This window comes from Rhinoderma darwinii, chromosome 4, assembly GCF_050947455.1.
Source record: "Rhinoderma darwinii isolate aRhiDar2 chromosome 4, aRhiDar2.hap1, whole genome shotgun sequence".
Lineage (NCBI taxonomy): Eukaryota > Metazoa > Chordata > Amphibia > Anura > Rhinodermatidae > Rhinoderma > Rhinoderma darwinii.
In genome coordinates, this window is record NC_134690.1 from 395,144,776 (window position 1) to 395,159,026 (window position 14,251).

Here is a 14,251-nt window from a genome sequence, read left to right on the forward strand (position 1 = left end):
ACTGCCCCCCATATATACAAGAATATAACTACTATAATACTGCTCCTATATACAAGAATATAACTACTATAATACTGCCCCTATATACAAGAATATAACTACTATAATACTGCTCCTATATACAAGAATATAACTACTATAATACTGCCCATATGTACAAGAATATAACTACTATAATACTGCCCCCCATATATACAAGAATATAACTACTATAATACTGCTCCTATATACAAGAATATAACTACTATAATACTGCCCCTATATACAAGAATATAACTACTATAATACTGCCCCCTATGTACAAGAATATAACTACTATAATACTGCTCCTATGTACAAGAATATAACTACTATAATACTGCCCCTTATATACAAGAATATAAATACTATAATACTGCTACCTATATACAAGAATATAACTACTATAATACTGCCTCCTATATACAAGAATATAACTACTATAATACTGCTCCTATATACAAGAATATAACTACTATAATACTGCCCCCTATATACAAGAATATAACTACTATAATACTGCCCCCTATATACAAGAATATAACTACTATAATACTGCCCCCTATATACAATAATATATCTACTATAATACTGCTCCTATATACAAGAATATAACTACTATAATACTGCCCCTATATACAAGAATATAACTACTATAATACTGCCCCCTATGTACAAGAAAATAACTACTATAATACTGCCCCCTATATACAAGAATATAACTACTATAATACTGCCCCTATATACAAGAATATAACTACTATAATACTGCCCCTATATACAAGAATATAACTACTATAATACTGCTCCTATATACAAGAATATAACTACTATAATACTGCCCATATGTACAAGAATATAACTACTATAATACTGCCCCCCATATATACAAGAATATAACTACTATAATACTGCTCCTATATACAAGAATATAACTACTATAATAATGCCCCTATATACAAGAATATAACTACTATAATACTGCCCCCTATGTACAAGAATATAACTACTATAATACTGCTCCTATGTACAAGAATATAACTACTATAATACTGCCCCTTATATACAAGAATATAACTACTATAATACTGCTACCTATATACAAGAATATAACTACTATAATACTGCCTCCTATATACAAGAATATAACTACTATAATACTGCTCCTATATACAAGAATATAACTACTATAATACTGCTCCTATATACAAGAATATAACTACTATAATACTGCTCCTATATACAAGAATATAACTACTATAATACTGCCCCTATATACAAGAATATAACTACTATAATACTGCTCCTATATACAAGAATATAACTACTATAATACTGCCCATATGTACAAGAATATAACTACTATAATACTGCCCCCCATATATACAAGAATATAACTACTATAATACTTCCCCTATATACAAGAATATAACTACTATAGTACTGCCCCTATATACAAGAATATAACTACTATAATACTGCTCCTATATACAAGAATATAACTACTATAATACTGCCCATATGTACAAGAATATAAATACTATAATACTGCCCCCCATATATACAAGAATATAACTACTATAATACTGCTCCTATATACAAGAATATAACTACTATAATACTGCCCCTATATACAAGAATATAACTACTATAATACTGCCCCCTATGTACAAGAATATAACTACTATAATACTGCTCCTATGTACAAGAATATAACTACTATAATACTGCCCCTTATATACAAGAATATAACTACTATAATACTGCTACCTATATACAAGAATATAACTACTATAATACTGCCTCCTATATACAAGAATATAACAACTATAATACTGCTCCTATATACAAGAATATAACTACTATAATACTGCTCCTATATACAAGAATATAACTACTATAATACTGCTCCTATATACAAGAATATAACTACTATAATACTGCCCCTTATATACAAGAATATAACTACTATAATACTGCCTCCTATATACAAGAATATAACTACTATAATACTGCTCCTATATACAAGAATATAACTACTATAATACTGCTCCTATATACAAGAATATAACTACTATAATACTGCTCCTATATACAAGAATATAACTACTATAATACTGCCCCTTATATACAAGAATATAACTACTATAATACTGCCCCCTATATACAAGAATATAACTACTATAATACTGCCCCCTATATACAAGAATATAACTACTATAATACTGCCCCCTATATACAAGAATATATCTACTATAATACTGCTCCTATATACAATAATATAACTACTATAATACTGCCCCTATATACAAGAATATAACTACTATAATACTGCCCCTATATACAAGAATATAACTACTATAATACTGCTCCTATATACAAGAATATAACTACTATAAGGGCATGACCACACGTGGCGGATTTCCTCCGCAACTGTCCGCATCAATGCCGCACAGAATCTGCGTTGCAGATTCTGCTGCGGATCTGCACAAAATGTGCAGAAAATTGATGCGGACTGGCCGCTGCGGACTGCAGGAAAAGTGCTTCCCTTCTCCCTATTCAGTGCAGGATAGAGAGAAGGGACAGCACTTTCCCTAGTGAAAGTCAAAGAAATTCATACTTACCGCCCGTTGTCTTGGTGACGCGTCCCTCTTTCGGCATCCAGCCCGACCTCCCTGGATGACGCTCCAGTCCATGTGACCGCTGCAGCCTGTGCTTGGCCTGTGATTGGCTGCAGCCGTCACTTAGAATGAAACGTCATCCTGGGAGGCCGGACTGGAGACAGACGCAGGGAGTTCTCGGTAAGTATGAACTTATATGTTTTTTTACAGATACATGTATATTGAGATCGGTAGTCACTGTCCCTGGTGCAGAAACAGTTACTGCCGATCGCGTAACTCTTTCAGCACCCTGGACAGTGACTATTTACAGACGTCTCCTAGCAACGCTCCCGTCATTACGGGAGCCCCATTGACTTCCTCAGTCTGGCTGTAGACCTAGAAATACATAGGTCCAGCCAGAATGAAGAAATGTCATGGTAGTAAAAACAATACGCTCCGCAGCACACATAAGATATGCGGACTTCATTGCGGAATTTTGACTCTCCATTGAAGTCAATGGAGAAATTCCGCCATGAGTCCGCAACCAGTCCGCCACTGCTCCGCAACAGACAGAGCATGCTGCGGACACCAAATTCCGCTCCGCAGCCTATGCTCCGCAGTGGAATTTTCAGCCTAGTCTAAACGAACACTGCTAAATTAAAGTGTAAGTCAATGGACAAACGGCACCGCTGCGGATTAACGCTGCGGAGTGTCCGCAGCGGAATTTCAGTGAAATTCCGCCACGTGTGAACCCGCCCTAATACTGCCCATATGTACAAGAATATAACTACTATAATACTGCCCCCCATATATACAAGAATATAACTACTATAATACTTCCCCTATATACAAGAATATAACTACTATAGTACTGCCCCTATATACAAGAATATAACTACTATAATACTGCTCCTATATACAAGAATATAACTACTATAATACTGCCCATATGTACAAGAATATAACTACTATAATACTGCCCCCCATATATACAAGAATATAACTACTATAATACTGCTCCTATATACAAGAATATAACTACTATAATACTGCCCCTATATACAAGAATATAACTACTATAATACTGCCCCCTATGTACAAGAATATAACTACTATAATACTGCTCCTATGTACAAGAATATAACTACTATAATACTGCCCCTTATATACAAGAATATAACTACTATAATACTGCTACCTATATACAAGAATATAACTACTATAATACTGCCTCCTATATACAAGAATATAACTACTATAATACTGCTCCTATATACAAGAATATAACTACTATAATACTGCTCCTATATACAAGAATATAACTACTATAATACTGCTCCTATATACAAGAATATAACTACTATAATACTGCCCCTTATATACAAGAATATAACTACTATAATACTGCCCCCTATATACAAGAATATAACTACTATAATACTGCCCCCTATATACAAGAATATATCTACTATAATACTGCTCCTATATACAAGAATATAACTACTATAATACTGCCCCTATATACAAGAATATAACTACTATAATACTGCCCCTATATACAAGAATATAACTACTATAATACTGCTCCTATATACAAGAATATAACTACTATAATACTGCCCATATGTACAAGAATATAACTACTATAATACTGCCCCCCATATATACAAGAATATAACTACTATAATACTGCTCCTATATACAAGAATATAACTACTATAATACTGCCCCTATATACAAGAATATAACTACTATAATACTGCCCCCTATGTACAAGAATATAACTACTATAATACTGCTCCTATGTACAAGAATACAACTACTATAATACTGCCGCTTATATACAAGAATATAACTACTATAATACTGCTACCTATATACAAGAATATAACTACTATAATACTGCCTCCTATATACAAGAATATAACTACTATAATACTGCTCCTATATACAAGAATATAACTACTATAATACTGCTCCTATATACAAGAATATAACTACTATAATACTGCTCCTATATACAAGAATATAACTACTGTAATACTGCCCCTTATATACAAGAATATAACTACTATAATACTGCCCCCTATATACAAGAATATAACTACTATAATACTGCCCCCTATATACAAGAATATAACTACTATAATACTGCCCCTATATACAAGAATATAACTACTATAATACTGCCCCCTATATACAAGAATATATCTACTATAATACTGCTCCTATATACAAGAATATAACTACTATAATATGGTCTACTATGTACAAGTATATAACTACTATAATACTGCCCCTATGTACAAGAATATAACTACTATAATACTGCTCCTATATACAAGAATATAACTACTATAATACTGCCCCCTATGTACAAGAATATAACTACTATAATACTGCCCCATATGTACAAGAATATAACTAATATAATACTGCCCCTATATACAAGAATATAACTACTATAATACTGCTCCTATATACAAGAATATAACTACTATAATACTTCCCCCTATGTACAAGAATATATCTACAGGGTGGGCCATTTATATGGATACACCTAAATAAAATGGGAATGGTTGGTGATATTAACTTCCTGTTTGTGGCACATTAGTATATGGGAGGGGGGAAACTTTTCAAGCTGGGTGTTGACCATGGCGGCCATTTTGAAGTCGGCCATTTTGTATCCAACTTTAGTTTTTTCAATGGGAAGAGGGTCATGTGACACATCAAACTTATCGAGAATTTCACAAGAAAAACAATGGTGTGCTTGGTTTTAACGTTACTTTATTCTTTAATGAGTTATTTACAAGTTTCTGACCACTTATAAAATGTGTTCAAAGTGCTGCCCATTGTGTTGGATTGTCAATGTAACCCTCTTCTCCCACTCTTCACACACTGATAGCAACACCGCAGAAGAAATGCTAGCACAGGCTTCCAGTATCCGTAGTTTCAGTTGCTGCACATCTCGTATCTTCACAGCATAGACAATTGCCTTCAGATGACCCCAAAGATAAAAGTCTAAGGGGGTCAGATCGGGAGACCTAGGGGGCCATTCAACTGGCCCACGACGACCAATCCACTTTCCAGGAAACTATTCATCTAGGAATGCTCGGACCTGACACCCATAATGTGGTGGTGCACCATCTTGCTGGAAAAACTCAGGGAACGTGCCAGCTTCAGTGCATAAAGAGGGAAACACATCATCATGTAGCAATTTCAGATATCCCGTGGCCTTGAGGTTTCCATTGATGAAGAATGGCCCCACTATCTTTGTACCCCATATACCACACCATACCATGAATTTTTGTGTTCCAACAGTCTTGGAGGGATCTATCCAATATGGGTTAGTGTCAGACCAATAGCGGTGGTTTAGTTTGTTAACTTCACCATTCACATAAAAGTTTGCCTCATCACTGAACAAAATGTTCTGTGTAAACTGAGGGTCCTGTTCCAATGTTTGTTTTGCCCATTCTGCAAATTCAGTGCACCGATCTGGGTCATCCTCGTTGAGATGCTGCAGCAGCTGGAGTTTGTAAGGGTGCCATTTGTGAATAGCTAATATCCGCCGAAGGGATGTTCGACTGATGCTACTCTCCAGTGACATGCGGCGAGTGCTACGCTGTGGGCTCTTGCTGAATGAAGCTAGGACAGCCACTGATGTTTCTTCATTAGTGACAGTTTTCATGCGTCCACATTTGTGCAAATCCATCACTGAACCAGTTTCACGATACTTGGCAAGCAGTTTGCAAACTGTAGCATGGGAGATGGGTGGTCTCGTAGGGTGTCTTGCATTGAAATCTGCTGCAATGACCCGGGTACTGCGTTCACCAGACATCAACACAATTTCTATCCGCTCCTCACGTGTTAACCTCTGCGACATGTCAATGGCTGTAAACAAAGAGAAGCTTGTAAATAACTCATGAAAGAATAAAGTAACGTTAAAACCAAGCACACCATTGTTTTTCTTGTGAAATTCTCGATAAGTTTGATGTGTCACATGACCCTCTTCCCATTGAAAAAACTAAAGTTGGATACAAAACGGCCGACTTCAAAATGGCCGCCATGGTCAACACCCAGCTTGAAAAGTTTCCCCCCTCCCATATACTAATGTGCCACAAACAGGAAGTTAATATCACCAACCATTCCAATTTTATTTAGGTGTATCCATATAAATGGCCCACCCTGTACTATAATACTGCTCCTATATACAAGAATATAACTACTATAATACTGCCCCCTATATACAAGAATATATCTACTATAATACTGCTCCTATACACAAGAATATAACTACTATAATATGGTCTACTATGTACAAGAATATAACTACTATAATACTGCTCCTATATACAAGAATATAACTACTATAATACTGCCCCCTATGTACAAGAATATAACTACTATAATACTGCCCCCTATATACAAGAATATAACTACTATAATACTGCCCCTATATACAAGAATATAACTACTATAATACTGCTCCTATATACAAGAATATAACTACTATAATACTGCCCCTATATACAAGAATATAACTACTATAATACTGCCCCCTATATACAAGAATATAACTACTATAATACTGCTCCTATATACAAGAATATAACTACTATAATACTGCCCCCTATGTACAAGAATATAACTACTACAAAACTGCCCCCTATATACAAGAATATAACTACTATAATACTGCTCCTATATACAAGAATATAACTACTATAATACTGCCCCCTATATACAAGAATATAACTACTATAATACTGCTCCTATATACAAGAATATAACTACTATAATACTTCCCCCTATGTACAAGAATATAACTACTACAAAACTGCCCCCTATATACAAGAATATAACTACTATAATACTGCTCCTATATACAGGAATATAACTACTATAATACTGCCCCCTATATATACAAGAATATAACTACTACAAAACTGCCCCCTATATACAAGAATATAACTACTATAATACTGCCCCCCTATATACAAGAATATAACTACTTTAATACTGCCCCCTATAAACAAGAATATAACTACTATAATACTGCCCCCTATGTACAAGAATATAACTACTATAATACTGCCCCTATATACAAGAATATAACTACTATAATACTGCTCCTATATACAAGAATATAACTACTATAATACTGCCTCCTATATACAAGAATATAACTACTATAATTCTGCCCCTATATACAAGAATATAACTACTATAATACTGCCCCCTATATACAAGAATATAACTACTATAATACTGCTCCTATATACAAGAATATAACTACTATAATACTTCCCCCTATGTACAAGAATATATCTACTATAATACTGCTCCTATATACAAGAATATAACTACTATAATACTGCCCCCTATATACAAGAATATAACTACTACAAAACTGCCCCCTATATACAAGAATATAACGACTATAATACTGCCCCCTATATACAAGAATATAACTATTATAATACTGCCCCTATATACAAGAATATAACTACTATAATACTGCCCCTATATACGAGAATATAACTACTATAATACTGCCCCCTATATACAAGAATATAACTACTATAATACTGCCCCCTATATACAAGACAATAACTACTATAATACTGCCCCCTATATACAAGAATATAACTACTATAATACTGCCCCCTATATACAAGAATATAACTACTATAATACTGCCCCCTATATACAAGAATATAACTACTATAATACTGCCCCCTATGTACAAGAATATAACTACTACAAAACTGCCCCCTATATACAAGACAATAACTAAGATAATATTGCAGTCTACGCAGAAAAGCTGAAAAGTGAGCTGCAGAATACACAAAATTGCATCCTACTGTATATACTGTAGTGGCCGGTGTGAAAACTGGAATACTTATTTCTATGAATAAATATATAAAAATATACGCCAATTTTTTTACAAATATCTTTAACATAAAATCTTGATTTAAATGGGTTCTTCGCTTTGGACAATATCTTCTTATTAGAAGGGTCCCTTGACAATAAACTTATCACAAAGTTTCCCACTGCTGGACCCTTAGTGATCAGCTGTAATCGGTGGGGAAAAATAAGTATTCATTTTCCATGCAGTGCCACCACAGGAGAAATGAAGCATTACACCAGACCGAGAGACACTCTTAGTAACCACACTCCACTCTGGCCAAGAGATTAGGATCCTGAACAGAGGACCCCCCCCCCTCAGAATTTCCCAAAAGGGTAAATAAAAATGTCCAAACTAGACCCCCCATTTAAGTTGTCACCTTCAAGAGATGAATTATTTACTGTAGCACGGCTGAAGAGTGAGAATAATGACCAGGTGTCCAGAATGTAAAACAAGTAGAACAAGTATGAACTGGGAACTTTTTGGGACAATTGCCATTAAAGAAGCTCATCGGCCCCTCACCGGTCAGATCACAGATCCCAGCATTCCCGGTGAGTACATTGTGACTAAATCTGTATGTTTAAGCTGCATCGTTCCTTTGTTACAGGAGTGTATCATGTGGACGGCCAGGACATATGTCTCAGCGGATGATTTGGCTGCCGAATATTCTATGATGTCATTGTGTAATCACTCATTGTTCTTTTCCCTCCTTGATGTACATTGGCCGAGGCTCAAGATCTCCCATCATTTTATTAAAAGGGAGAGTATATTGTAACCAGGAATTAGGTCTCCATTGACCTGATGTTGAAAGCAAATATTCCTGATATGGTGTAAATTGCGCCAAGAATACCGATGTTCTACGACTACCTCACAGGATCCTGACAAAAACTGGCGGAACATCAAGTCCTATATATAGAAGAATGAACACATCATGTTGATCTAAGTCACAAGGGTAGAGAATAGGTAATTGGCTGCTCAGTGCCAAGATATTAAGCCATTCTCTTTTTTTCGGTAAATAAAAGACATGAGACTCGAAGCAAACATTCAGAGAAAGTGAACTCTAAAGAGTATGTAGATGTATCCAACCATTTATATTACCCTAAAACATCTTAGAATTAAAAAAATGAAGCCACTTTCCACATAGTCTTGATTAAAAATCTCCTGCCGTTTTGTGTACACAGCTCCTATGCAGACCTATGTCTCTCCATGGTTACAGACTACGAACAAACCCTGTGTTACTTCACTATCTCTGTCCCCTCTTCCTCTATCCGTAGAAGAGGGGAGCAGAAGGAGAAAAGTAACACATGACTACCGACTCCAAAGGTTGTTTAACCCCTTCAGGACGCAGCCATTCTTATGTTTTATCATCTCCGCATTTCGAAAGCCGTAGCTTTTTTTATTTTTCCGTTGGCGTATCTGTATGAGGGTTTTCTTTATTGCAGGATGAGTTGTATTTGTTAATGACATCATTTTAGGGTATATAATTTATTGATTAAGTTTTATTATTTTTTTTTTGGGGGGGGGGGGTGAACAAAACTGCAATCCCACCAATTTTTGGTTGAATTTGTTTTGTATTTACGGCTGTCACCATGCAGTATAATTGACGTGTTACCTTTATTCTGTGGGTCGTTACGATTATGATGATACCAAATTCATATAGTTTTCTTTTATATTATTTTACTTTTGCACAAAAAAAACTTTTATATCTATAATTTGTTTCTTTTTCACCGCATTTTTTTGCTGGAAAGTTTGTCGTTTTCATTAGTATCATCTTGGGGTACATAGGATTTACTGATTGCTTTTCATTCCTGTTTTTGGTAGGAAGGATGTACAAAAAACAGCGATTCATGTTCTTTTTTTTTTTTTATAGGGGGCCTCAAAAGAAGGTATTGCATAGCGCATCAACAAACATTAGGGCTAGTTCACACTGAGTATTTCGGTGCTGTTTTTGTTGCGGAAACAGCGACAAGAACGTCCGAAATCGCCTCCCATTGATTTCATGCCCTTTCTTCGGGCGTTTCCGTCTCTGACTTCCCATTGACATCAATTGGAGGCAAAGATCGCGTTTTTCACGGCGGTTTTGCCCGTGGCGCTCAAAGGTCGCGGGCTGAAAACGCAGCAAAAATTCGGCAAATGTTGTGCCGGCAGGTCAAAATCTGCCTCAAAATTCCTGAAGGAATTTTGAGGCAGATTTTTCCGCCTGCACAAAACTTAGGGTATGTTCACACGAGGGCGTCCGTAACGGCTGAAATTACGGGGATGTTTCAGCCTGAAAACATCCCCGTAATTTCAGCCGTAACGGCATGTTCAGGCGCTTGAACGCCGCGTCCATTACGGACGTAATTGGCGCTGCTATTCATTGGAGTCAATGAATAACGGCTCCAATTACGGCCAAAGAAGTGACAGGTCACTTCTTTGACGCGGGCGTCTATTTACGCGCCGTCATTTGACAGCGGCGCGTAAATTACGCCTCGTGTGAACAGACATACGTCAGCCCATTGCTTTCAATGGGCAGATGTTTGTCAGCGCTATTGAGGCGCTATTTTCGGATGTAATTAGTGCGTGTGAACATACCCTTAGTGTGAACATAAGACTGTATGGCCTAAGACCAGTGTGTATGCGGGCCCTTGGGTGCCACAGTCCCAGTGATTCCTGTCTACCCACTTGACCAGCACAGTTACCCATATCGCCATGGACCAGCCAAGCTCAGTGGGCCCTTATATCTGCCCAGTTAGTGCCCTGTAGATTATAACCTATTATAAAGAACATCATGGCTGAGCTTCTATATACATTATACTCATATTTTTCATTCTGTTGCTGGAATTACATTTAAGAACCGTTTTTTTACGTGCAGATCAGAATGTAAATGACAATGGTCCAGTATTAATGGTGTTTGTGATGACTAATTAGTAAAATGTTAAATTTGCTTTTGTGGCTTTTAACAAAATGACAAATGTCAGATGAATGATGTTAAACTGAGTTATAAAGCCAACGAGGCGTCAAACACTGACATTTCCCCGCAGTAGAGCAGACGTGGATGGAGCGTGACCTGAAAACGCTGCTGGCGCTGATGTAATTGTCTGTCAGGTCGTTCGGAGGGAGTTACCACTTTTTTATTTTTTTAGAAATGAACTGAGCAACCATTAAATGTCTTTCCAGAGAAGTTTTATGTTATATTATAAATTTTTGGACTTTAGCTAATAGGATTGTCTCATCTCGATATCGCTTTTCATATGCCCTATTAAATAATGTGGAAGTCATAGAGGGGGGTCCCCTGCATGGGACCCACATCTATGAGCCAGAGAGCAGCTAGCAATCAGTGGCTCTCGCTCTGGAGGACCCAGTCTGTCTGTGTTTACATAGATGGCCATTAATACGATAGATGGACGCGTGTAATACTACATTTCTCCTGTAGTGGCCGCTGCAGAGGAAATGAGCAGCCAATGACAACCTTCTCCTCCAAAGCCAGCTGTTTTCAAGGAGTCTCAGAAACCGGACCTGCGGCAATCAGCTGATCGCCGCATTAACTCTTATATCAAAGCGATTGTCTGTGATGAGACACCCACTTTTTATAATTGTCTGAGCCTGCCACAGATCAACTTTTCTATATAGGGCCCATCCTTTTTTTTTTATTTGAGAGTCTGGACTCGCTTAAATTGACCCTTCTATGAAACACCTACAATGGGTCAGAAATCTGAAGAATTGAACTGAATGTGTGAATACTAAATACTGTGCATACTGTATAGCTATCTGCATTATAGGAACTCAGCTGAGCTATTAGTGGTGTGTCTGGTAATAAGTTCGCTGACTTTTTCCACTAACAACTAGCAGAATTGTGAATGCAGCTCTGGAGTATAATACAGGATGTAACTCAGTATTAGTATAAGTTAAGTAATGTATTTATAAAGTGACTCAACTATGTAGAATATAACTATATACATATAAAATATAAGGTGGAAGGTGGAGTTCGTTATTGTAATTATTTATCAGGGAGTCCATCAGCAATTGAACATATGGGAAGATAATGCAAATTCCATGTCCATGTTGCTATTATTTTCCATATTTCCCTGGAAGAATTATTCTCCCCACCCTCCTGCCTGAGACAGGAGAAAACATTTATTGAAATCCGTTACATTAACATCACAGTCAGAAGACATATTTATTCCTACTCTAGGTCAGGCCTTATGAATCCACCTTTATACCACACAGTTGTCTGTCTTCTATTCTCATTGGTGCCCCCTGCTGAGTAATGCACTTTGGATAGGCTATGAATGTATGATCGGTGGGGGTCTGTCCTCAGAGAGTCCACCAATAAGCAGAACAAAGGGGCTAGGTCCGCAGCCCATTCACTGCAGCACTGACGCACTTGTCCTTGGGCCTAGTAGTGAAGGTCAGCCCCATGATAATGTAAGACACAGCCGGCATGCACATGGTCGGTATTATGTCAGGGACTGCAGTGAAGCACCCCAGCCCCTGATTGGTGGGAGTACCAGGTGCCGCCACCCCAACCAGGGTTGGACTGGCCCAGCAGAGCATTAGAGGATCCTCTGGTGGGCCTATGCACTGAGGTGAAGGGCAGGTCCTCCTTTGTATCGGTCATCGAGCGCTTAATATGAGCGTTAAAACAAGTTTTCTTATGATCTGCTTTAAACGCATACTGTATACTGAGCTGCCCGCGCAGGGCTGCTGGGTGACTCTAAATAGCAACAGCTAGGCACACATTCAGCCAGTGAGCAGTGCCTCCAATGTGCGCACAGCTGAGGTGACTGAAGCCGCTCAGCATCCCCGCTCTGGCAGCTGAGTATGAGGGGGCCGCAAAGCAGGAGGTCCAGACAGTGAGCAGGAAAGCATCTCTAAATGTAAACTGGCTGGCATATATGAGGACAAAGTGGCTGGCACTTATTGGGCAATGCAGCTGGCACTTATGAGGGCAATGTGGTTGGCATTTACCGGGGCATTATGGCTGGCAGTTACGGGACAATGTGGCTGGCACTCATGGGGGCAATATGGTTGGCATTTACAAGGGAATTATGGCTGCCACTTATGGCACAATGTGGCTAGCACTAATTAGGGCAATGTGGTTGGCATTAACAAGGGAATAATAGCTGGTACTTATATGGCAATGCAGCTGGCACTTATGAGGGCAATGTGGTTGGCATTTACCAGGGCATTATGGCTGGCAGTTACGGGACAATGTGGCTGGCACTCATGGGGGCAATATGGTTGGCATTTACAAGGGAATTATGGCTGCCACTTATGGCACAATGTGGCTAGCACTAATTAGGGCAATGTGGTTGGCATTAACAAGGGAATAATAGCTGGTACATATATGGCAATGCAGCTGGCACGTATGAGGGCAATGTGGTTGGCATTTACCGGGGCATTATGGCTGGCAGTTACGGGCCAATGTGGCTGGCACTCATGGGGCAATATGGTTGGCATTTACAAGGGAATTATGGCTGGCACTTATGGCACAATGTGGCTAGCACTAATTAGGGCAATGTGGTTGGCATTAACAAGGGAATAATTGCTGGTACTTATATGGCAATGCAGCTGGCACGTATGAGGGCAATGTGGTTGGCATTTACTGGGGCATTATGGCTGGCAGTTACGGGCCAATGTGGCTGGCACTCATGGGGGCAATATGGTTGGCATTTACAGGGGAATTATGGCTGGCACTTATGGTACAATGTGGCTAGCATTGTGGTATTTGTTTGGCGCCGCT